Source organism: Schistocerca gregaria, chromosome 5 (assembly GCF_023897955.1).
Source record: "Schistocerca gregaria isolate iqSchGreg1 chromosome 5, iqSchGreg1.2, whole genome shotgun sequence".
In the NCBI taxonomy this organism is placed as follows: Eukaryota; Metazoa; Arthropoda; class Insecta; order Orthoptera; family Acrididae; genus Schistocerca; species Schistocerca gregaria.
Window position 1 is genome coordinate 330,903,842 of NC_064924.1, and position 11,096 is coordinate 330,914,937.

Sequence of the window (11,096 nt, forward strand, 5' to 3'; positions counted from 1 at the left end):
CATGTGGAAATTCAGGAAAATTAACAGGCAGACCAAGCAGCCAAGTAGACATGCAGGGAGTGAGACACGACAGGATGTGCTGCTCGCCAGCAGGCTGTCATTTTGCTGGTGGGTTGGAGATTGATGCAAGCGGGAGAGGAGGAGTGGTCGGCAGTGGCAGACAATAAGTTGTGGTTGGTGAAGCCAGCTATCCAGCTGGGGAATTCCTCTCGCCAGTCACTGTGGCAGGATGGAGTGGCCCTTACCTGTCTCTGGATTGGGCACTGTCCATTAACACATGGCTTCTTACTCTAGTAATAGAAACCTCCTTCCCCTCTCCCCAGTCTGTGATGCCTGTGGTGTGTAAAGCATTATAAGCCACATTTTAAGTGATTGCATTTTATATGGTGATAAATGGGAAGAAGCATATTTAGGAAGGGAACTGCTTCTGTTTTTAGCTGATCACGAAGTGACTGGTAAAGGTTTGCAAATTTTGTGAAGTGTCTGGACTATTGTGTAAGCTTTTAGGCTGGAGATTTTAGTGTGTTGCAGAGTGTCTGGCTCACCCCCTTTGTTGCGGAGATCAGCCAACCAAAGTTATCTGCTGTATTCATTCAAAAGTTCTATACACTGTAAGATAGAATTGAAGAAAATAATTTATTTACCAAAATGCCTTTACAGGCCCTTAATGTTATCTCTCTTCTTTTGACAATTTCTGTATTCCAGATAGGAAAAATGTGCTGTTGAGCTGTCTGATTACTCGGTCACCTCTCTTGAAGTGTAAAAATTGTTTGTAAGTGTTTTTGTTGGAGTTGTTCCTTCAATTTAGGAAACAAATCAAAGGCTAATGGGCTCATATCAATACTGTATGGTGGTTAGGGATGTCTTTCCCATCTATATTTGTTGAGCATTTCTCTCACTGATAAGGCAGTGCGAGGTCTTGCTTTATCGTGCAAAATGAGGACACCAGCTGCAAGCACGTCAAGTGGAAAACATTTTGCAGAAACAGCTTGTTGTATGCTTCTGTTACAGACATCCCCTGGGGCACTCTATTTGTAGCTATGATTCCATTCATGTCATATGCCAAGAACATCTTCATTTTCACCTTGGATGGTGTTGGAATTTTTTCGGGCATGGAGAGTTGAAACTTTTCCATTGTGTGACTGAGACTTTAGTTCTAGCTTAAAACTTCACACCCAGATATCATAAAGTGCAACAGCCCTTTTCAGAAACTGTCGTTCTGTTCGGAAGCACTGAAGCAATTCTTCCGCAATTCTTGTGCAACTTGCTTTCTGCTCTTCTCCCAGATCATGCAGAACCCATCTGGCTACAATTTTTCTCATCTTTAACTTTTCAGTTATGATTCTGGAAACTGAAGTGACATACATTCTGACTCCCCAGGGGGACTAGCTGCTGTTGGCGGGTTTGTACTTGGCTACCACGGAGCTCCAGCCTTTGCAACATCTTTTCCCTTCCGTGCTGCATGTATGCACTCTTGCTATTCTTTTTTCCCCCTCCCTTGGGAGCATATGTGGGATGTTTTTAGAAATGTGTTCTGCATTTTCAGTAGCCAGTATCAGAACATGTGTTTCGTTCCTTTTTTTTCTTTCTTCGTTCCCCTTCTCCTACCCTTTCTCTGCTTCAACGTATGAGTTTCCTCTTTTACTTCTTCCTCCCTGTGCGCTCCTGAAGGCCGGCCCACATGTCTGATGCATAACAAGTGACTGTGTAATGTGTAATTGCCAGCCTTAATAAGAGAGCACCCACATTCCTTTGAGACTCCACACACACTTACTCCCATTTGAACCTTTCCTTCTGCATTGTCCAGCTTGCCCATTGTCTCAAGTGGTTTATTCTCTCTGACACATATTCGAACAACCGTTCCCCGTGTGCTAGCCATTTGTTGACTCCTATCCCAGCTGTGTGCACACCCAAACAACAGCTTTCTAAGGCCGCCTGGAGGCTTTAGACCTCCCTGGCGGACTTCAACAAACATTTTCCCAGTTGTGAAGACCAGGTAGAAACATTATCCTTACTGTCGCAGTCATTCCTTGCAATTCTTCTTTGGTGGATTTTAACTGTTGTCCTATGATGGCCAACTGAAACCGTTATAAACAGTTGCATGCACAGTGTCGTTGCATTCTTTGGTATAGCAAAAAAGCTAGCTGGATTTTATGTACTAGTTCTTTTAATAGTTCCACTCCCTCACCCCTCATGTGGGCCAACCTACGACGATGCTCCTGGATCGAGATCCGTTCCCCAATTTCCGGCCTGACCGTAGCAGATGATGTGATTTGGACCCATTGCTATATCTAACATCTTGGGCTGCTATTTTGCAGAGATTTCAAGCTCCACCCACCATAACCCTGTATTCCTCCATCACAAACGAGTGGAGGCGGCTTGGGCAATACCCTTCTCTTCTCAGAATCGTGAGTGCTATAATGCTGCCTTGAGTGTGAGGGATGTCAATAATTATCTCACTTCATTTCGAACCTCTGCCCCAGGGCTAGACACTCAGATGTCACAGAACCTTTCTCTTGCACGCAAACATTTTCTCCATACGTACGATCGCATCTGGGCCGAGGGCACGCTTCCCAGACACTGGTGTGAAGCCACTGTCATACCCATACGTAAGCCCGGTAAGGAAAAACAACTTTCTTCTATTTATCACCCCATTTCCTTCAACAGCAGTGTTTGCAAGGTGATGGAACTTATGATTCATGCCCAGCTGCGATAATTATCCACACTTCATCTTGTAAAGTTTTAGTGAGGGTGTTAAAGACCTTGCTGTTGTGCACCCATGTTTACATTTCATTGTCAACTATTGCACATTGTATAACTTTTCCTTCTTCCATTGTGACAGCTGGCTCATCCAGCTACCTGTAGAGAAAAATTGAGTTTAATGTGAAATTGGAACCATTCTACACATTGCACATAGACTTTTCGGATACACAAAGCATTGCCAGAAATGAAAGTCACACAAGATTGAAACATGTATTCATAGTGGAAATTGCACTCAAGATTTGTAATTGTAGTACAATACTTTGAAAGTCAGTAGCAGATTGAAGAGGCCAAAGTTATATGAATTGCAGTAAGAATACATATACAATGACAGTAATCAATGATGACCACAATCTGTAAATGGATTGGGACATGATGCTAATTGTGACGATATTGAAGTGGCCAAGGTTGTTGCAGATGTTGGTGCTGCTGAGTGTGCATAGCAAGATTGGCAAAGGTTAACACAAGACTTTGCTAGAATTTTCATCTTCCCACTGAAAATATGCACTTGATTTTTAAAATTTCCAGTATAATTTCCACTGCTTATGCATGCAAATTCTGCTGTGTGAAGTGTGTAACCAAGATTACTGTTGAATCCTCACTGTTACAGGAAAAACAATTTGCAGAGTTCTCATTTTTTATAACATGGACAGTATTTGCCTTCATTGTTAATATTCATGTATAAATTTTGGAGCGAATCTAACACCATGTTGCACTTAGTTATATCTGTTTTTAGTTCCATGTTCTGTTACATATAACCTTATGTATTTATGTAGTCATGTATAAACTGTTGAAAGTTGCAAAAAACGTTAAATTATTCTCACATAATGTGGTTTCCAGAGTCTGATGTCAATGTGAAAAACAAAAAATCTTGATGAGTACATTAATGCTATGGATCGACAGCTTGTACAAGATAAGACTGGCTGAAAAACGATCATAAAGGTCAACTGTGACTCACTGAACATATTGTCATTATTTACATAGGTGGGTAACAATTACAGTGTCTTTATTTTCATTCAGAAGATAATAACATTCATTGATGAAATTTCTCAGAAATTAACCATTTATTGTATGCCTAATTTAAGTTTTGAAACAGCATAAATGTTTTTCTTACTGTCATTATGAATGTGTCTGATCCGTTTCTGAAATAGGTTTTTGGTTTTAGGGTTGATATGGTGTTTTAATTCAGTTAACAAAGAAAATTCTTTAGGTGCAATAATTCTGTGATTAGAAACCCGGAAGGAGAGGGAAAGACGAAAGGATGTGGGTTTTAAGGGAGAGGGTAAGGAGTCATTCCAATCCCGGGAGCGGAAAGACTTACCTTAGGGGGAAAAAAGGACAGGTCCGCACTCGCACTCACGCGTGCTCGCGTGCACGCGCGCGCGCGCGCGCACACACACACACACACACACACACACACACACACACACACACACACACATCCATCTGCACATACACAGTCACAAGCAAATGTCTGTAGAGACAGGACAACAAGCCAAAGAATTGTACAACATCACTATTGATTTAAATGGAAGGATAGGCGATATGTTTAATAATCATTTCTTATGCGTAGGAAAAAATATAGGGACAAATGGTTAAAGAGAAACATCACACTGTATATTGAAAAAGCAAATTATATAAAATTCAGTCATACCTGTTGTTGTTGTTGTTGTTGTTGTTGTTGTCTTCAGTCCTGAGACTGGTTTGATGCAGCTCTCCATGCTACTCTATCCTGTGCAAGCTGCTTCATCTCCCAGTACCTACTGCATCCTACATCCTTCTGAATCTGCTTAGTGTACTCATCTCTCGGTCTCCCTCTACGATTTTTACCCTCCACGCTTCCCTCCAATGCTACATTTGTGATCCCTTGATGCCTCAAAACATGTCCTACCAACCGATCCCTTCTTCTAGTCAAGTTGTGCCACAAACTTCTCTTCTCCCCAATCCTATTCAATACCTCCTCATTAGTTACGTGATCTATCCACCTTATCTTCAGTATTCTTCTGTAGCACCACATTTCGAAAGCTTCTATTCTCTTCTTGTCCAAACTAGTTATCGTCCATGTTTCACTTCCATACATGGCTACACTCCAAACAAATACTTTCAGAAACGACTTCCTGATACATAAATCTATATTCAATGTTAACAAATTTCTCTTCTTCAGAAACGCTTTCCTTGCCATTGCCAGTCTACATTTTATATCCTCTCTACTTCGACCATCATCAGTTATTTTACTTCCTAAATAGCAAAACTCCTTTACTACTTTAAGTGTCTCATTTTCTAATCTAATCCCGTCAGCATCTCCCGATTTAATTTGACTACATTCCATTATCATCGTTCTGCTTTTGTTGATGTCCATCTTATATCCTCCTTTCATGACACTATCCACTCCATTCAACTGCTCTTCCAAGTCCTTTGCCGTCTCTGACACAATTACAATGTCATCGGCGAACCTCAAAGTTTTTACTTCGTCTCCATGAATTTTAATACCTACTCCAAATTTTTCTTTTGTTTCCTTTACTGCTTGCTCAATATACAGATTGAATAACATCGGGGAGAGGCTACAACCCTGTCTCACTCCTTTCCCAACCACTGCTTCCCTTTCATGCCCCTCAACTCTTATTACTGCCATCTGGTTTCTGTACAAATTATAAATAGCCTTTCGCTCCCTGTATTTTACCCCTGCCACCTTTAGAATTTGAAAAAGAGTATTCCAGTCAACATTGTCAAAAGCTTTCTCTAAGTCTACAAATGCTAGAAACGTAGGTTTGCCTTTTCTTAATCTTTCTTCTAAGATAAGTCGTAAGGTCAGTATTGCCTCACGTGTTCCAACATTTCGACGGAATCCAAACTGATCCTCCCCGAGGTCTGCATCTACCAGTTTTTCCATTCGTCTGTAAAGAATTCGCGTTAGTATTTTGCAGCCGTGGCTTATTAAACTGATAGTTCGGTAATTTTCACATCTGTCAGCACCTGCTTTCTTTGGGATTGGAATTATTATATTCTTCTTGAAGTCTGAGGGTATTTCGCCTGTCTCATACATCTTGCTCACCAGCTGGTAGAGTTTTGTCATGACTGGCTCTCCCAAGGCCGTCAGTAGTTCTAATGGAATGTTGTCTACTCCGGGGGCCTTGTTTCGACTCAGGTCTTTCAGTGCTCTGTCAAACTCTTCACGCAGTATCGTATCTCCCATTTCATCTTCATCTACATCCTCTTCTATTTCCATAATATTGTCCTCAAGTACATCGCCCTTGTATAAACCTTCTATATACTCCTTCCACCTTTCTGCCTTCCCTTCTTTGCTTAGAACTGGGCTGCCATCTGAGCTCTTGATATTCATACACGTGGTTCTCTTCTCTCCAAAGGTCTCTTTAATTTTCCTGTAGGCAGTATCTATCTTACCCCTAGTGAGATAAGCTTCTACATCCTTACATTTGTCCTCTAGCCATCCCTGTTTAGCCATTTTGCACTTCCTGTCGATCTCATTTTTGAGACGTTTGTATTCATTTTTGCCTGCTTCATTTACTGCATTTTTATATTTTCTCCTTTCATCAATTAAATTCAATATTTCTTCTGTTACCCAAGGATTTCTAGCAGCCCTCGTCTTTGTACCTACTTTATCCTCTGCTGCCTTCACTACTACATCCCTCAGAGCTACCCATTCTTCTTCTACTGTGTTTCTTTCCCCTATTCCTGTCAATTGTTCCCTTATGCTCTCTCTGAAACTCTGTACAACCTCTGGTTCTTTCAGTTTATCCAGGTCCCATCTCCTTAATTTCCCACCTTATTGCAGTTTCAGTCATACTGAACAGTCAACATGCAGTCATACCTATTTCTCTCAAATTTCTCCATCTTACATTAAGAAAATTATATATGTTATGACAAATAAAGATCATATGGATTTGATGGTGTCTCAAATACAATACTAAAGACATTTTCCCATATAATAATGCTGTCTTTTTCTGACGTATGTAATGCATCTCTAATTTAGGGCATTTCACCAGAGATTTTGAAGTATGCTGTTGTTAAATCGTTCTATGAGAAAAGTGATTGAGATGTTAGTAACTACTCAATTGAGAATGTCATTTGCACATTCGCTCACTAAATTTTGCAAGCAGTAAGTAATAAAATAGTAGTAGTTAATAGTTTCTGTGGTCTAAGATGTTTGACTATGTGATTCACAATATTCTTCTAGACAAACTGACGTTTTAAGCAGTTGGTAGTATAGCCAACCAATGGATAATAGGACATCTGACCATACGACCGAAGAAAGTTGAATTTAATAACATTCTTGTAGCAGGAGGGAAATAGTTAGGGTATTCCACGAGGCTCAAACTAAGTCCACTATTGTTTCTCATGTATTTAAACAATCTTCTGTGTAGTATACAACACGCAGAATTAATTCTTGTGATAGATGACACCAGCATTGTAATAAATCCAAACATACACACTGCAACAGAAGAAATGATATAATGTTCTTTAAAGCACAGGGTGTTTTAAAAGGAGTATACGAATTTTAAGGCTTAGTAGCATTTATTACATTCATCTTACATTTATAAAGAATACATCAAATGGAATAGCAATTCAGAGTTTTTTCTTAAAAGTGTTAAATATGAGCATCATTCATCACACATCGGGTTGACAGGCAAATTCTTCTCAAAGCTTGATCAGTGTGTGAGTAATTGTTCCAACATAGCTGTTTCTGAAGTTGAGTAGGTCAGCTGGTAATGCAACCATACACACAATACTTTGAGCCCCCAAAGGTAAAAATAGCATGGTGTCAGATCATGTTTGAACATGAAGGTCATGCAAAACAAGTTCTGTCATCCAGCCCTTTGCTGCCAATCCAGTGGATGCATTAAAAAGTTGTTTAACCAGTCGTGTACTGATTTGTGTCAGTAAGGTGGTGCCATATAAAGTTATGTGGTTAAGCTTCCTCCAATTGAGGAAAGAGACATTGTTCTAGTGCAACAAGAAAGAAACTTCATTTTCAGTTGCTTCACTGGAAAAGAAATGCCCACAAACTTTCCACTGGGATATGGCACAGTAAACATTCAGTTTAGAAGAGTCGAGTTGCAATTGTACTTCCTTGTGGGGACCCTCAGATATGCACATTACTTTCTTCACATTTCCACTTGGATGAAATGTCGATTCATCACTAAACACTACACCATCCAGAAAATCTTCGTCATACATCAACATTATTTTCGTTTGCAAAGTTGGCATGTAAACATTAGAGTGTAGGCCATAGAGCTTGTAACAACTGCAAAAGATAGGGATGTAGTTGTCTCCTTAAGTCTCCACGTAGGCGTCACTTGAATTGCTAATTCAGGACTAGCTTTCTGAACTGATATCTTGGAGCTATGTGTGAGGCTCTCACTCATTCAACACGTTCTTCAGTCACTCTAGGTTCATTCCATTTTATTCCCTTTATGTACAGATGCACAAACAAAACTGTTTGAGTTGCTCTTTTATTTGGTGTCTTATTTATAATTGTAAGTTGAATGTAGTAATGTTACAAAGCATTAAACCCATACATTCATTTTGAAACACCCTGTATTATGGAGTGGTTGTCTGGGAATGGTCTAAAAAGAATTGAACTCATAAAACAACTTAGTTTAGCCATATTTGCAGTTCATATCATTCCAGATCTGTAAGTTGACACATTTTGAGTATTTTCATTCAATAATGTCTTATGTAATAGTGAAAAGAAAATATTCATTTCTCAAAAAAGTTATGCAAGGATAATATGTGATGCTAATCCATAGTCCTCTTGTAGACATCTGTTTAAGGAGTTACACATTTTGATCACTGCTTCACAAAATGATGTAAATAATTACTTTGATGTCATCCACTGTTACACATACCATGCCAAGCATCCCATGCTGAGTTTCATTAGTTGGCACTAGCAAGTGTCTGTGCAGGGCACCAGAAGACAGCCAAGCAGTGCACACCAGCTTCCAATGGAAGCACATGCAGTGACGGCTCCATACCGCTATTTATGTACAGTACCAAGACTCTGGACTCTAGACTCGATCTTATCTTAGTCCTTGAACAAGTTTCCTTGAGTTTGTTGTGCACTAGGAATACAGAAATTGAAATGGTGCACAATCACCTGGTCTTGGACTTGAGTGTGGTTATGAGCTTTATCACCCAGGCTAGCATATTCACACATACTGTTGTTTTGTCACTGAGTTAAGTATACTTCCATAATAAAGATCCATGTGTGTTCCCATAATTGTCATTCTGTTTTCTTGAAGGCTCCATTCCTACACCAGCACAACCCCAGGCCATGAAACTTAAAATGCCACATGAAAAAGAAAGTGACATTCATAAGTCCACATCAAGATTGTCTTTAGCACAAAGACTTGTGCACAGACCTGTTGTCAAATTTTTTGATCACTTACCTGGTGATACCTGACATTATCAGTGAAGTTAAATTTGAAGATAAACTGGAAAAGTTTCTCCTTGACAACTCATGTACCGTATAATAATTCCTATTTCGTAATATGTAAAAGGTAGTGGTTAGAATTTATTAACTTGCATCTGTGAATAGTCAACATGAAGCTGTGTTTACATATGAATGTGTAATGTGAATGTAACATGACTCATTCCACTTCATTACAATTAACTGTATAAATTATCTGTGGAACATGAAATTAAATAACTACCACATTTATAAAGCTAATAGTCAGTAATCATCTTAATGCCAGTGGAATGTAAAATTCTAACCATCTAACACGGATTTTAAATTTTATAGTAATATTAACTACACCAGGATGTTGGAAGTTTTCTGTTGTCATATACTATCAGTTTCAATACATTTTCCTGGCTGATAAATGGGACTGTGTTTTTGGTGTAAATCTCTTAGCTTTATAATCATGATGGACAAAATAAAAACATCATCTCTTAAAAAGTTGACCAGTTTGCCAATTTCCCACATAGTTGGCAAGTAATGCCTTTGATGGGAATGTGACTGAATATGCAGATTTAGTGGTTTGTCTCTAATGAATGAGGAATCTGAGTAAAGCAGAATCATACCACATGTTACTTGAGTTACTCCTTGTGCTATTTAAGTATCTTGTAAGACCAGATGGTGCTTCATAATTCATGCCATGTTTATGGGAGATGCAGTTCTCTGCTACAGGGGACTTTGTCGGCTATTCGTTGTCTGTGTGACGTGATGTTTATGCTTTGTGCATCTCTCCTTTGGTGTACTGATAGTCTGCCCTATACACATTTTCCTGCAAGGATTGCATTAAACTTCCTGTTTTTGAAGTCCTAGGTCATCCTTGACTGATATCTAAAGGCTTTCATCTTGGTTGGTGGACATAACACACACTTCAGGTTATGTCTGTAGAGTATTCTTGAGATTGTTGTTGATATGTCATAATCCCCATGGCAACAGGTTTCTCTTTGCCCTCAGCAGCTGTGGTCTCGGTGTCTTCAGCTTTGAAGCCGTAAGGCACATATTACGTGGTGGTTGCTATAACTGTTCATGTGTAACGTAGCCTATAAATGCTGCAGATTGGCTGCTAGACTGCCTTGGTCTGAGATTTCATATGCACTAGTGTGCTTAGGGCGCCTCCCCATTGTGAAGGGCATGGTAGCTGGAGGCATGCATGTATGAATCTTTGTCAGTTTACAGTAGACGATGAGTTCTTGTGTATCATCTAATCTTCACTTGACAAGCATATCCAGAAATGGAAGTTAATTATTTTTTTCTATCCCTGTTATGAATTTGGTGTTTCTTGTCTAACAAATACAGGTTTTTAAGGATTGTTATTGGTGAGATGCCCATGTGCCACATCACTAATGCATCATGTACATATTGAAGATAGCACAAGGGTGTGTAGACTGTCGACTCCAGGGATAGTTCTTCAAATGCATCATGGAAACATATTGGCCTTTACTGGTAATAGTGGACAGCACATCACTACTCCATTTTTTGTTCGTAGTAATTTCCATTGAATAGAAAGGAGGTTGACATAAGCATGAATTCAGTTAATTTGTTAGCACTGGCCCAAACTTTCCTCTGGTGAGGCTTAGGAAGGCCTTTAGAGGTATCCTTGTAAAGAGAAATACCACTCCGAAGCTCACTCAGTCTTCTTGCCCCAGTTGGAAGTTCTATAGCTGCAGGATGAAATGCGCCAAATTTCATAAGTACTGCTAGCATTTACTCACAAAGGGGGCCGAGCTTTGCTGTCAGGTGCTTTACTAATTCATATATTGGTGTGCTAATGTCCCTAACAATTGGGTGGAGTGGCATTCCTTCCTTGAGAACTTCAGGTATTCTGTAAAGTCGAGGTGGCATGAATGCTCATGTATGAAATATT

At 39.6% G+C, this 11,096-nt stretch overlaps 1 protein-coding gene across 6 annotated transcripts in view; it reads left to right on the forward strand.

The window, feature by feature from the left end:
* The window catches only part of LOC126272187 (cap-specific mRNA (nucleoside-2'-O-)-methyltransferase 2), a 298,755-nt gene that overhangs the window by 38,810 nt on the left and 248,849 nt on the right, over positions 1–11,096 (forward strand). For 4 of the 6 annotated variants that reach the window (XM_049974866.1, XM_049974863.1, XM_049974864.1 and 1 more), the window contains exon 2: positions 3,601–3,744. The exons of the other annotated variants lie outside the window; for them this stretch is intronic. The gene's annotated coding sequence lies outside the window, so the exon portion shown is untranslated. The remainder of the gene's footprint in view (positions 1–3,600; positions 3,745–11,096) is intronic. 6 annotated transcript variants of the gene reach the window in all.